Genomic DNA, 14,922 nt, shown 5'->3' with positions numbered 1-14,922 from the left:
ACAAACACACACAGAAAAGTCAAAAGGTTGGCCATAAAGGGCACCATTAATCAGAAAGTCCCAGACTGTAAGGGAGGGAAACGGCAATGGCATTTTTCATCAGGCCGGACTCTTATTAAAAGCAGCCAACGTAACAGGGACTGATAACATCCTTAAAATTTGCATCGAAGTGACTAACACCTGTTTTGATAACGGTACGTACTTGTGGGTCTGGAAACCAAGTCTTGTGAGGATCGGTTGAGGGAGTGCTTAGCCTGGAGAAGACGGAGAGGTGATAGGAGAGCTATCCTTGTATATCTGAAGGGCTTTCATGTGGAAGATGGAAGCAAGCTTGTTTGCTACGGCTCCAGAGGGTAGGACCCAAACCAATGGATTCAAATGACAGGAAAGGAGATAACGACTAAACATTAGGAAGAACTTTCTGGCGGTAAGAGCTGTTCGACAGTGGAAGGGACTCCCTCGGAAGATGGTGGTCTCTCCTTCATTGGAGGTTTCAAAGCAGAGCATGGATGGCCATCTGTCAAGGATTCTTCTGTGGCTGTGATTCCTGCCTTGGGGTCCTTTCCAACTCTAAAGTTCTATGATTCTGTGTCAAACAGTGCATATAGGGTGGAGTGAAGCCCCTCCCAACGTTTTCTCTGGTCATCCAACTTCTTAAATTCAGTGGAATTTAAATAGCACAGCTGTTCCACCTCTGTCAATTGCTCTAGGCATTTCCCTCTCTTCTCCCTAGGAACTATCCCGGTCACTTTAGCCCTGCTCTAACCAAGTAGAACTGCCTTTGTTCCTTCTCTCCTCCCCCTGAAATTAAAGCAGAAGAGCAATGATTGGGGGGCCACTAAATCGTCCGTGTCTGGAAGCGCCACGAGGATATTTTAACAAGGAGAAATGTAAAGTACTACACTTGGGCAAAAAAAATGAAAGGCACAAATACAGGATGGGTGACACCTGGCTTGAGAGCAGTACATGTGAAAAGGATCTAGGAGTCTTGGTAGACCACAAACATGACATGAGTCAACAGTGTGATGCAGCAGCTAAAAAAGCCAATGCAATTCTGGGCTGCATCAATAGGAGTATAGCGTCTAGATCAAGGGAGGTAATAGTACCACTATATTCTGCTCTGGTCAGACCTCACCTGGAATACTGTGTCCAGTTCTGGGCACCACAGTTCAAGAAGGATACTGGCAAGCTGGAACGTGTCCAGAAGAGGGCAACCAAAATGGTCAAAGGCCTGGAAACAATGCCTTATGAGGAACGGCTTAGGGAGCTGGGTATGTTTAGCCTGGAGAAGAGAAGGTTAAGGGGTGATATGATAGCCATGTTCAAATATATAAAAGGATGTCATATAGAGGAGGGTGAAAGGTTGTTTTCTGCTGCTCCAGAGAAGCGGACATGGGGCAATGGATTCAAACTACAAGAAAGAAGATTCCACCTAAACATTAGGAAGAACTTCCTGACAGTGAGAGCTGTTCGGCAGTGGAATTTGCTGCCAAGGAGTGTGGTGGAGTCTCCTTCTTTGGAGGTCTTTAAGCAGAGGCTTGACAGCCATCTGTCAGGAATGCTTTGATGGTGTTTCCTGCTTGGCAGGGGGTTGGACAGGATGGCCCTTGTGGTCTCTTCCAACTCTATGATTCTATGATAACACTTCATTCATCCAACGAGATGGGGTCTGGCCTGCAGAAGCGTCTCCAGGGTCCTTATCCATAGAAGTCAGAAATAGAGACAGGGCTACTGACTGGGGAGAAATATTAGCATACAGGGTCTGCCCCTGATAACTGAGAGCACTCGGAGCTTACAAGGCGACTGACAAGCTCAGATGTAAGGGACAGAACTCAAACGGACTCGTAAATGGCGATTGTTTGGAAGCTACCTTATACGGAGTCAGATCACTGGTCCATGTATCTCAGCACTGTCAATGTTGACAGCCAACAGCTGCAGTGGGAAGCATTTCCTCGGGGTAAATGGGGCACTGCCCCACCAATCTCAGCCTGCCCACAGCCAGCCTCCCTCCTTCCAGCCAGCCAATCAGGGGTTGGCACTGCCTCTCATTGGCTCCACCTCCTGTTGGTTTCCCTGCCCTACCAGCTCCAATGGGTGCAAACCACCCCTGATGCCGCTTTCCAGGGTTTGAGGAGAGCCTGGAGTTGCTGTTGGGGATTGAACCTGTGACCCTACACACACACACACAGACACAGGTCTCTGCCCACTGACCCATGGCCCTCCTTGCGTGAGGTCTTGTCAACACATGTGCCAATATGGCAATGAAAATCTGCTGCAGCGAGGCAAGGGGGTTTGCCAGGCTTTCACTGTCCTGGGGGGGACATAAAAATGAGGGAACGCAGCCGGCTGGATGAACTCGCAATTGCGGGGATATACAAAAGGCCACAAACGGCAATGTGGGACTATAAAGACGCTGAACACTTTTATGGCCTTGGCGTGCCATTAGCTGTGGCTGAGTGGCTCGGAGGGCGGCCCCAACAATGGGAGCGATGAAGAAAGAGGGAGTAAGCTCTCTCGCTCTGGCAAAACTCGTCGGGCGAGATTCTTGACGGGAAGCCTCGGCCCCATGAGAACTTTTTACAGCTCCTCTCTAGCCATCAGCAGTGGGCACCTGGCAAACGGCAACTTGTGCCCACAACGTGCGGGGGGGGGTAACCCCGTGCTTTGGGCACGGGGCTCGAGCTGTTCTCACGGGGCAATCGACCTCATCGTTTGGATTACTGCAGTGCGCTCTACGTGGGGCTACCTTTGAAGGTGACCCGGAAACTACAACTAATCCAGAATGCGGCAGCTAGACTGGTGACTGGGAGCGGCCACCGAGACCACATAACACCGGTCTTGAAAGACCTACATTGGCTCCCAGTACGTTTCCGAGCACAATTCAAAGTGTTGGTGCTGACCTTTAAAGCCCCAAACGGCCTCGGTCCAGTATACCTGAAGGAGCGTCTCCACCCCCATCGTTCTGCCCGGACACTGAGGTCCAGTGCCGAGGGCCTTCTGGCGGTTCCCTCACTACGAGAAGCCAAGTTACAGGGTACCAGGCAGAGGGCCTTCTCGGTAGTGGCACCTGCCCTGTGGAACGCCCTCCCACCAGATGTCAAAGAGAAAAACAACTATACCAGACTTTTAGAAGACATCTGAAAGCAGCCCTGTTTAGGGAAGCTTTTAATGTTTAATAGATTATTGTATTTTAACATTCTGTTGGAAGCTGGCCAGAGTGGCTGGGGAAACCCAGCCAGATGGGCAGGGTATAAATTATTATTATTATTATTATTTATTATTAAGGTTGTGTCGCCGCTCAAAGGAGGAACAGAGGTTAAGCTATAGGGCAGGGATTGTGAATCTCAGGCCTGGAGGCAACTGTGGCCCTCTAGGCTTCTCCGTCTGGTCCCTGGGACTGTCCCTAAGCCACACCCCTCTCTCAAGAGTCTTTGCCTGGCTGGAATTTGTCTTTGAACAGTGATAATTCTTGCTTGGGCTGGATGGAGGTGTATGTGTGTGAATTTTGTGCAGCTGGAATGTCCTTATTTATTATATTTATATGCCACCTTTGCCTCTAAGGAGTCCAAGGTGCTGTACATGGTTCTTCCCTCCCCATGTTACCCTCACAACAGCCCTGTGAGGTAGGTACATAGGTATAGGTAGGTAAGGTGGAGAGACAGTGAGCAGCCTGAAGGTTACTTTGTGAGCTTAATGGCTAAGTGAGGATTCAAACGCTGGTCCAACACTCTGACAGGCTCTCCACTGACTTAATCTACACAGGGTATGAATCCTGCCCACAGCCCCACCCACTTTGTCTCCGGCCCCACCCACACTGGCCCCTGAATGATGGAATTCAGCCCTCTCAGGCTAAAGCAGATTCCCCACCTCAGTATTGGGAAATAGTTGTGAGATGCTTAAAAAGGTAAAGGTAAAGGGACCTCTGACCATTATGTCCAGTCTGGGGTTGTGGCGCTCATCTCGCTTTATTGGCTGAGGGAGCCGGCGTACAGCTTCCGGGTCATGTGGCCAGCATGACTAAGCCGCTTCTGGCGAAACCAGAGCAGCGCACGGAAACGCCATTTACCTTCCTGCCGGAGCAGTACCTATTTATATACTTGCACTTTGACGTGCTTTTGAACTGCTAGGTGGGCAGGACCTGGGACCGAGCAACGGGAGCTCACCCTGTCACGGGGATTCGAACTGCCAACCTTCTGATCAGCAAGCCCTAGGCTCTGTGGTTTAACCCACAGCGCCACCCGCGTCCCTGTGTGAGGTGCTTAGGGAAGATAAAAGGGGGGGCAGGGCCCCATAATCATTGGTCAGCTGTAGCTGACAAATTGTTAAACCACTCTCAGGCTTATAACTCTTATTATATAACATATTTATGTCCCACCTCTCCTCCTAGGGTCTCAAAGTGATGGTACAGGGCTTTCTCCCTCCCTGTTTTATCCTCACAACAACCCTGTGAGGTAGGGTAGGCTGAGAGTCCAGTGACAGGCCCAAGGTCACCCACTGAGCTTCCATGTGCTGAGTAGGGATTTGAACCCTGGTCTCCCAAAGGCCAATGCTCTGACCGCTATGCCGCACTGTCTCTCTGTGTGCTTCGTGGGGCAGATGGGAGTCAGGGTCTGAAATGAAAGATGCTGGCCCCATTTTACAAGCCCTGCTTTCATGCCGCAGCGCAGGTTATGCAAGGCTGATTAACGTCACCAGACGGCAATCGGCAGTGGCAATCAGCCTGGGCAGATTCCATTGACAAGCAGACCTCTGATGCCTCCTTATTTCATCGTTTGTTTCCTTTTTTGTAGAAGGCGAACAATACGGCACACGTTGTTGCAGAGCCAAGTGCAATTCCTTCTCCATTCACTGAATCTTCTTTTTAAATCTGAATTTTTGTAGAAAGTTTTCAGCACGCAATAAAATCCAAACTCATCTATATAAAAATAGAGAAGAAAATGAAAGAAACAAGGCAGAAAAGAAAGAGAGAGTAAACAAAGGGGAAAAAAATAGGAGGGAAGAGAGAGAGAAATAAAATACAGAAACCTCTAACAGGGGTAGAGCTTGTAGGGGGGGAAATGGGGTTGGCTTTTGCTGCCCAACTCCCCAAGGGACTCTTGAGTTTCCTAAGTCCATAACCGGTCAGAGAAGAATAGATGGAGGCAGGAACCAGTAGAAGGAAAACAAGGGAAATCTTCATTTTTCTGTTGCAAGGAGACCAAGAACAAAAGTTCCAGTTACAGGTGGGGAAGCCGTGTTGGTCTGCCATAGTCGAAACAAAATAGAAAATTCTTTCCAGTAGCACCTTAGAGACCAACTGAGTTTTTTCTTGGTATGAGCTTTCGTGTGCATGCATCTGAAGAAGTGTATCTGAAGAAGTGTGCAGGCACACGAAAGCTCATACCAAGAACAAATTCAGTTGGTCTCTAAGGTGCTACTGGAAAGAATTTTCTATTTTGTTTCAAGAACAAAAGTGTGCAAGAACCTTTAAAGACTTGAAATCGCCCAACCCCGTAACCAAAGACCATAGCCCAAGCCCAATTTTTTCTGCAACAATATTTATCCTTATCTCACACAAAAGAAGGGTGGGCCTTTCCAGTGGTCACCTGGGAGCATCCATTTCTTCTCTCAGCCTCCCGCCCTGGGAATTCTTCCCTTCCCTGCCTTGGTAGCAGGGTCCTTCGTGAGTCATCCATCGCACCTTCCAAACACCAAATCTTGAAATAACTTCTGTAGAGGAAGTTGGGGCCCTTTAGCCACGGTGGCAAACTGCGGCCTTCCAGATATACCTGGACTGCAATTCTCAGCATCTCTGACCATTGGCCATGCTGGCTGGGGATGATGGGAGCTGGAGCCCGTCCATACCTGGAAGGCCACAGGTGAGCCACCCCTGTTTCCAAAGACAGATTCCTTTATGGATCGAACCCTAATTAAAGGACCAGATTAAGAGAGGCAACTCCAATTATTATGCCACGGTTAGTGCAGCGTTCCCCAACCTGGTGACTGCTAGGTCTGGAACTACAACTCCCATCAGCCTTATCCAGCCTGTGTCCAAACATCCTGTTGCATTCAATAAGATGCTCCTGGGTTTAGGATTGCAGCCTGAGAGACCTGTTGAAATCAGTGGGGAATAAGGGAGTCGTTGGTTTAAGTGGGTCTGCTCTCACAGTGAGCTAAGCCCAATCTGGGACTAAAGAATGCTAGATTGGCCTTTTGTCCTGCAAATATATTTACAACTGGGTTGCAGATTAATTTGAGCGAGGTGTCTGGTGAAGAGGGAGGGAAGTCTTGTCTTCAAAACGTGCCACTGCGTTTTTGATTGGGGTCCTTGTCTGTACCCTATTGTAGTTCTGGATCCTATTGAGGTTTTCCAGTTTCATTCAGTACATTATTATTATTATTATTATTATTATTATTATTATTATTATTATTATTAATATAGCTGCTGTTTTGTAAACGGCTCAAGAGACAGCCTCACATTCAATGGCACATGAAAAAGACGGAGGATTTTTTTGTGCTTTCGTGAATGACCCTTTTGAGATCTCCTTCCTCCGTCCCCCTTCTCCTCCAAGAACCTGCCCAGTTCTTTTTTCCAGTCTCCTAGTTCATCTGCATCATTGCCCTGGTGACCTCTAACCCCTGCTGTGTCCCCCCCCCATCATATAATCTCTTTACAGCAACCGCCTCCCCACCCCAGGCCTTGGCACTCAGTGTATATTGATGTCCCCCCTATTCTCTTGTCAGCAAAGAAACAAGGCCCGCCCCATTCATCCCTCTGCTTCCACTTGGTGTCCCATTGTCTCGCCCTTCTGTTTCCCCGTGTTGCCAACCCGTCCTCAACTTCTTGACCTCCTGCCTCTCCCGAGGGCCCTGTAATCGTCCTCTCGTTTGTCTACCGGGATCCCTTTTTCATCCAAAGCAGGGTTCCTTTTCTCTCTCTCGCCACCCCAGGAGGAGTTCCTTTGATCCGCCTCTCTCCATCACTCCCTAACTCCTCTCCTATGAAACATGCCTTTCCTTTGGAAGGAGGGCCACGGAGCGAGCTGCCCTGGTCCCTCTGAAGAAGACAAATCGCCCCTCGTTTATTGCCTGGAGAAAGGAGAGTGGCGCTTGCCCGTGTTGGGGTTGGATTCAAGGGTCAATTTGGTCTCTGCCTTCCTAATTTGAGGAGGAGAGTTAGAAAGCTCAGCAGCGAATGCAGTTTAAGCAAAGGTCACGGCCAAGTCTGAAACGCTTCTGTATTTATAACTCTATGGCTGAAGGATATAAATTGCTGTACATATTAAGACGCGAACGGATCGTGATGAAATTGTTAGAGGGTAAGACGGGGATTGAGGAGACCTAGGTTCAATTCTGCTAAGCGCACTAAGGGATTTTGGGCCTGTGCATAGTTATATATAAAAAAAAACTACATGATGATTCTTAGGGTCACATCCAACTACAATTCTATGATTTTATGTGTGTTCTGCATCAAAGCACTGCAGTGTGGAGTGTTCAGGGTTCTTAGTCAGCCAGCCATGCCCTTTTAGATGATACTCCATTCCGTTCCCCCTTCCCACAGTTCGTCTGAAATCAAATAAGTGCCTCTCCCCCTCCTTATACAATTAATCAATTAGCTAGAATTCATTTAGCTGAGTGGGAGGGCTAATGAGAATAGCATTTACACAGTCCTCCCCAAGTGTTCAAACTGCTACATGGACATGCAGTCAGTCATATATTTTTTTAACAACAGGGAGGTGCTAGTGACCTGTGGCCCAAGGGCCACATTTGGCCCCTGGTGAAGCCTCTGGGGGCCACATGCTGGCAGAAGGTGTGGCCAAGTGTGTGCGGCTACCCTCCACTCACACACACACACACTGTATTGTCCCCCCCACCCCCTAAAAATCACTTTACTGCAATAAACACATTAGGAATTACTACATTTTACACGACCCAAGCACTTGAAGTGTCCAGAGTGAGGGCAAGGTGTGGAGGAAGGGCAGAAAACATCTGCACGCCTTTGTGCTATAAGGGCCAGGAGGGCGGGAAGCTCCTCCCATGTTTGATCTTGCCATATATGTTGCCTCACACATATATGTCATGCACTCCGTAGGTCTGAAAGGTAATTTTTGCGACTCCCTCCCTGGGCCTGTGCCCCTGGCCGGGGCCAGTTTCAGCAACCCTTAGGTATGCCTCAGTTCATGGCTTCCCCCCCCCAAAGGATTCTGGGAGCTGTGGTGTGTTATGGGTGCCAAGATGGGTGAGGAGGCAACCCGTTTCCCTCAAAGAGCTACGATTCTCAGAAGGGCTGAACAACCGATCCCTCATCCCAGGGAATTCTCCAGAATTGCAGCTCTGTGAGGGGAACAGGGGTCTCCTTGCAACTCTCAGCGCCCTTAACACACCAACCAAAGGATCAGCCGTATAGCCAAGTAACAAAAGGCAGTTCTCTGCTGCAAGGGGCATACAGTTTAACCTGACCATTAGCGCTTTGAATGTGTAGCATCCGTCTTGTGGCCAATCATTGATGGAACTAGCCCGTTTCTGAGGATTGGAGCTTTAGGGAAGGTCATGCGGACAATGGAAATGCTTGGTCATGTAAAAGGGAAGAGTCCCGTTTGTATACAGCGGCAGCCCTCAAGGAATCTGCTGAGCAAGTGCTGATGGCGGCAGGAAGGGAAACACAGCGGGCTTTTCATGAATTAAAACAAGGGAGGCCAAACCCATCCTTCTTACCCTGTATCCTGTCTCCAGCAGTGTCCAGTAGAGAGGAGTACAAAAAAGCGGAACAATTGCGGAATAATGAACCATTCCTCTTCTCTCTCTCTCTCTCTCTCTCTCTCACACACACACACACACCCTGTGACAAATCTAAAACTTTCCACGATTCAGATCCCTTCTGACATACCTAAGAATCCGCTTGAAATTAAGGGCCGCAAGCGCATTGGTGGTGGATTTATACTGCACTGTCCACACAGCAATTCACTTTCTTAGTTGCTCTGTGATCTAGCTCAGTGTTGTCTACACTGACCTGCAGCAATATTCCAGCGGTTTCAGGTAAGAGTATTTTATATTCACCCTGGAGATGCTGAGGATTCATACTGGGACATCCACCTCTACTCTTGCCCTGCAGTGCCCACACCCTGAACATTTGCACCATAGATTTCATAGAATCTTAAGAGTTGGAAGGGACCCCGAGGGTCATCTAGTCTAACCCCCTGCAATACAGGAATCCTACCCACAGATATCCCTGGTCAACAGCCAGACTCACTGGTCCACTGTGCCACAGGCCTTCCGCAAACCTCACCTTGTTTTTAAATCGCGGCTAACTGTGACGGGAAAACCAGGCCATTGTATGCAAATCTAAAATAAATAATAAGCTACAATACGAATGCATTTCGGCAGCTCACTTTCACAACCTTGTTCAGGCAGTGTTCAGAACAGGGCACCCCATTGCCCTCCACATTTATTTATTATGGACCCTTAGAAACTTTTAAGAGTCCCGTTTTGTTGATTGACACATGCCAGTCAACAGCTGCTTCCTGATCTCCTCCCCAAGATGTTCATTAGCGTCAGGCTGTCAAGCAATTAAACTGGCTCTCAAATGAAGATGCTGCCCACTCTTGTCGTCGTCCCCCACCACCTCATTTTGTTTTAAAGCCGTCCCATCAAAGAGAGAATGAGTCTCTCCTTGCCCAGCTAATCTGGGACAGAAATCTGGTATGGTTCAGAGGGAAGCTAGAAGGTCAGCAAGAGAACTTAGGTGGCTGTCCCGGGAGAAAATCAAGGCTGTCTTTTCCAAGTAAACAGAGAGCACTGGAGAGGTAAGGTTTATGAGGTTTACTCAGAAGGACACACCTGTGATTAGCTACAGTAGGCAGCTTTCAAGTATGCTTGAGGGGGAGGAGACAGACTCGCAAGGAAAGAGAGCCAGTGACCAAAGTGATGGGCAGGCGGCAGACAGAAGGTTTTAAATTCCGCAAAGGGATCAGTGCAAAGTTCCTCTTTATTTGTTCTGAAGCAGTTTAGCCCTGCTCTGCAGCCGAGAACAAAACACACTCTCGCTTCCCTCAAGCTTGCAATCTAAAAGACACGTCACAAAAGGGGAAAGGGGTTGGGGAGGGAGGAGGAAAAACAACAGCTTGGCACGAGAATGCACTCGAAAGCACAGGGAAACATTTGCCTTGACACAATGCTTGTAAGAACTTTGGAAGTAAGGTCGCTTCCAAACGACCAGTTTTTTTTGTTAAGCATTCGTCCCAGTTTGGTTGCACAAAGTTAGCTATTGAATGAGCACTCGTTCTTACTTGTCTGCAAGCTGGCTGGCTGGACGATGTGTGCCTTGCAAAATCAGGAAAAGCGTGAAGACACAAGGGTTTCAGTTCACATAACGTTTTGGAAAATGTAAACTGGCCTGGTTCACCTTTCATTGCAAGCTTGAATCAAATTAATTCCCTGTCCCTACCTGGAACACAGAGGCACACCTAAACAGCAAAGGATCCGGCCCATCGTCCTCTGCTGAGCTGGTCTTTTGCAGACATCAGCTCCACACAGATCCCTGGGGCTTAGCAGCCGGACCAGACTGCAACTGAATTCTCCATTCCTCTCCCATGGCAAGTAGGCGGATTCAGCTAAGCCAATGTCCCAGCAGACTTCAAAGGACTTGTACGTATTTGCTGTCTGCAGGGGAGTCATGGCACTGTTTCCCTTTTGACCTGACTCATCATCAAAGGAAAGTGGCTGGTGACAGCCGACCTGCGAAGGTATGACTGGAAGCGCTTGCTAGAGATGCTTAGTAGTCTCTCCCATGCAGTGCATGCTGGGAAAATCCCTGCCGCTTCTTGAGTACTGTGCCTTCCTGTAATGCATGCTGGAAAACTCCTTACCAGTCCTCAAGTATTGTTATTCCCTGCAATGCATGCCGAGAAGCTGCCTGCTATGCCTCAAGTAAATTTGTTGCTTAGTCGTGTCCGACTCTTCGTGACCCCATGGACCAGAGCACGCCAGGCACTCCTGTCTTCCACTGCCTCTCGCAGTTTCATCAGACTCATGTTAGTAGCTTCGAGAACACTGTCCAACCATCTCATCCTCTGTCATCCCCTTCTCCTTGTGCCCTCCATCTTTCCCAACATCAGGGTCTTTTCCAGGGAGTCTTCTCTTCTCATGAGGTGGCCAAAGTATTGGAGCCTCAGCTTCAGGATCTGTCCTTCCAGTGAGCACTTGGGGCTGATTTCCTTCAGAATGGATAGGTTTGATCTTCTTGCAGTCCATGGGACTCTCAAGAGTCTCCTCCAGCACCATAATTCAAAAGCGTCAATTCTTTGGCGATCAGCCTCCTTTATGGTCCAGCTCTCACTTCCCTCAAGTAAATAATACGGTAATAAAATCTGCCATCAAGCAGCTCCCTTACTGTTGGAGACAGGATGCCTCTGAATAATACCAGTTTCTGGGAATCACAAGTGGGGAGGGTCCCCAGAGGTATCTGGTTGTCTGCTGTGATAGCCCACAGCAAAGCTCTTCTTCCGTTCTTACCTTCCCATTCTCGCTGCGGCTGGTGAGCATTGGAGTCAAACAACAATATTCAGAGGCCTCTGTGTAAAGAGCTTCACCTGTTGTCTATGGCCTGGAAGAGTCAATTGTGTCATTCAATTTCTGTTCTCACTTTCCTTCTATTTAAGAAAGGTAATTTTCCACCCTTGTCTCAAACACTGAACATTAATCAAACTGGCACCTCTTCTTTTATTCTAATCGTGTCGTTTTCCTTCCCTACAGGATGGCACTGCAATAAAATGTTGCAGCACGGAGTGCTCCTGTTCAGTGCTCCAGCCAGCCAGCCAACCAGCCATGTCTTCTTTCAAAGTTTTCCTTTTCTGGTCTCTGACCATAATAAAGACCATTCATTCAAAGTTTTCCATTTGATTCCCTCCTTCCTCCTGGTTTTATTGCTTTAGGACTTCCATCCCCCACCTTTCCTCTAAGAAGCTTCAGGTGACATACACCCCACCCCACCCCGCTTTCCATTTTACCCCCACAACAACCCCATGAGGTAGGCTGGGCTGAGAGAGCTAGGATTGGGCCAATAAGCTTAATGACCGAGTGGGGATTTGAATCTTGGTCTCTCGGGTCCTGCTTGAACCACTACACAGCACAGGCTTCTCTCCTACAACAGACAGCATGCACCATCCCCATTGGGCTACTTTAGTGGGGAGGGACAGTTTCCCCTTTATTTTCCCACCCCAAAATACTGCTTCTGCCTCTGCAAACCAAGCATATGGATCTATCATTTCCCTTTAACCCTGCTTGGGTTTAATAACCATGAGCTGTCAGCACTTACATTTGATATTAGCATCTATGATTTTATTTTATTTTGGCCAGGAGGGCATTGGTGGCGCGCATAAGAATTTCAAGTTCTGTTGACTGACTTGTGGGTCACGACCTCAGCTTGTGATGCACTTGCATCACACACACACACACAACCCCCATACAAAACAGGGGTGTGCTATCAAAGGCCCTAATGCCAGTGGTGCCAGCGGAACTGGTAACCTCATCATGACCTGGCTACATCTGCCCCTCCAATCTCGCCTGCCCTCCTCCAGAGCAAACACCGCCACTGTTGGCAAAGAAGATTTGCCTGTCTGAACAGGTGTGGGCCGGGCCTCACTTTCTTCGGGAGGGTGACCAAGAGGTCAGCTCTTTTCCCACCGAGCTTCTTAAAGCCCCTACCGAGAGGTCTGCTGCCGTGCAACTCTGCGTCACAGCTGAGCTTTTCAAGGCAACAGCGAAGGTTTCTTCCTGATAGCCATCTGATTGAGGTCGCTATATTGGCTTTTAGGTCTAGGTCTAGGGTTGTTCTTCCACGGAGCAGTCGCAGAAGCTGGAACGGAAGGTGCTGGACTCTCTCCCTCATTGGAGGTTTTTAAGCAGAGATTGGATGACCATATGCCAGGACTTCTCTAGCTGTGACCCCTGCATTGCAAGGGGTTGGACTAGAAGACCCTTGGGGGTCCTTCCAACTCTGCAGTTCTCTAAGTTCCTAATTGGATATGCTGAATAACGCACCAGCAACAGAAAAAGGGGGGCAAATGAGTCCTCTTCTGGGCCCAGTCCATAGTTGCCCATTCCTTTCAGGCCAGGTTGTGTCCCTTACTATTTAATTTTGACCTACTACTGTTGTTGTTGTTGTTGCTGCTGCTGCTGCTGGCAGCTTGGTGCCCTCCTGATGTTTTGGACTACAACTCCCATCAGCCCTAATCAGCATGCTGGGTCACTGAGGGTTAGGCCACAAATCCAAAAGCAAAGTGACGGCTTTTCATCTGGCAAACGAGCCAAAGAGAGACTCTGTCACAGACTCTGACAGGACAGCTTTCCGGAGCCAGCTCACCTCTGTTGGTGTAAATCCCCGCTGTCTGTCACTGGCGTTAAAATGGCAGTCCCGTGCAATTAATTATCCACTATCCAGAGTGACAGTAGAAAAATACAAAAAGAGAGTTGTCAATCAGAATGGAATTGGGACAGGGCAAGGGTTTAAAGGACCCAGGTGGTGCTGTGGGTTAAACCACACAGTCTAGGGCTTGCTGATCAGAAGGTCGGCGGTTCGAATCCCTGCCACGGGGTGAGCTCCCGTTGCTCGGTCCCAGCTCCTGCCCACCTAGCAGTTCGAAAGCACGTCAAAGTGCAAGTAGATAAATAGGGACCGCTCCAGCGGGAAGGTAAACGGCGTTTCCGTGTGCTGCTCTGGTTCGCCAGAAGCGGCTTAGTCATGCTGGCCACATGACCCGGAAGCTGTCTGCAGACAAACGCCGGCTCCCTCGGCCTATAGAGCGAGATGAGCGCCGCAACCCCAGAGTCGGACACGACTGGACCTGATGGTCAGGGGGTCCCTTTACCTTTTACCTTTAAGGGTTTAAAACTCAGTGGTTTGGTTATTAAATGATTAATGTGTCTATGACAGCTGCCAAGTCGCCCCCCCATTAAACAGGTTGTGCTCCTATGCTTTAATACCAAGTTGAGCTGCAGACATGAGCAACAGATAAGAACATAAGAGAAGCCTGCAGGATCAGGCCCATGGCCTATCTAGTCCAGCATCCTGTTCTCACAATGGCCAACCAGGTGCTTGTGGGAAACCTACAAGCAGGATTTGAGCACAAGAGATCTCTCTCCTCCTGTGGTTTCCTGTAACTGGGATTCAGAAAGCACTGTTGCCTCCAGCTCTGCTGGGAGGGAAACCCACACTTCCTGATGACTGCACATCAACTGGCTGTTAAAAGAGGCACAAGAGCAGGTCGCAACAGGTGTTTCAGGTCAGTTGGCAACCTACCTTCTGCACTACGAACTCTCGTTGGTTTTAACTGTCACGGCTCTATGTCTGCTGCGAAGGATCCTGAGGGTTGCAGCTTGCTTTGGGTGATGAGGGTCAAATTGTTGTTAACAGGGAATGTGTGGACTGCGACCAAATAGAACCAGTGTGGAGCCAGATCAGATCCAATGAGATCCAGGTTCAAATGCAGACACAGCCATCAAGCTGTGGGCCCATCGCTATCTCTCAGGCTAACCTCCCTCTCGGGGATTGTTGTGAAGATCAAATGAGGGTTGTGTTCTTGAGCTGCTAGAGCAAAAGGAAGGCTGGAAATGTAATAAAATTCAAGTAATTACCCTCCTGTTGCCTATAGTAAATCTAACCTCACATTGTGGCATTCCACCCCACCCCCCCGGCTTCCTCCCCTCCCCAGTCATCAGGAGCCCCCTTTTTCTATACCCATGACTATAGAGATGGGGAAAGAAATTTGATTTTACTTGCATTTTCATGAGAAATGACCAAATCCACGCTTTTCAAACCAACGGGTGAGTTGAAACACATCCATCTTTCAATGTACACACTACTCTAGATTTTGTGATGCAGTTCCCTGTCCAACAATGTGTACAAAAATGACTGTATTAGGGCAGGAGGGGCTAAATTTGGCCCTC

This window comes from Lacerta agilis, chromosome 15, assembly GCF_009819535.1.
Source record: "Lacerta agilis isolate rLacAgi1 chromosome 15, rLacAgi1.pri, whole genome shotgun sequence".
NCBI classification, from domain to species: domain Eukaryota; kingdom Metazoa; phylum Chordata; class Lepidosauria; order Squamata; family Lacertidae; genus Lacerta; species Lacerta agilis.
The sequence above is the reverse complement of the archived record's forward strand: the minus strand, read 5'-3'. Positions refer to the sequence as shown.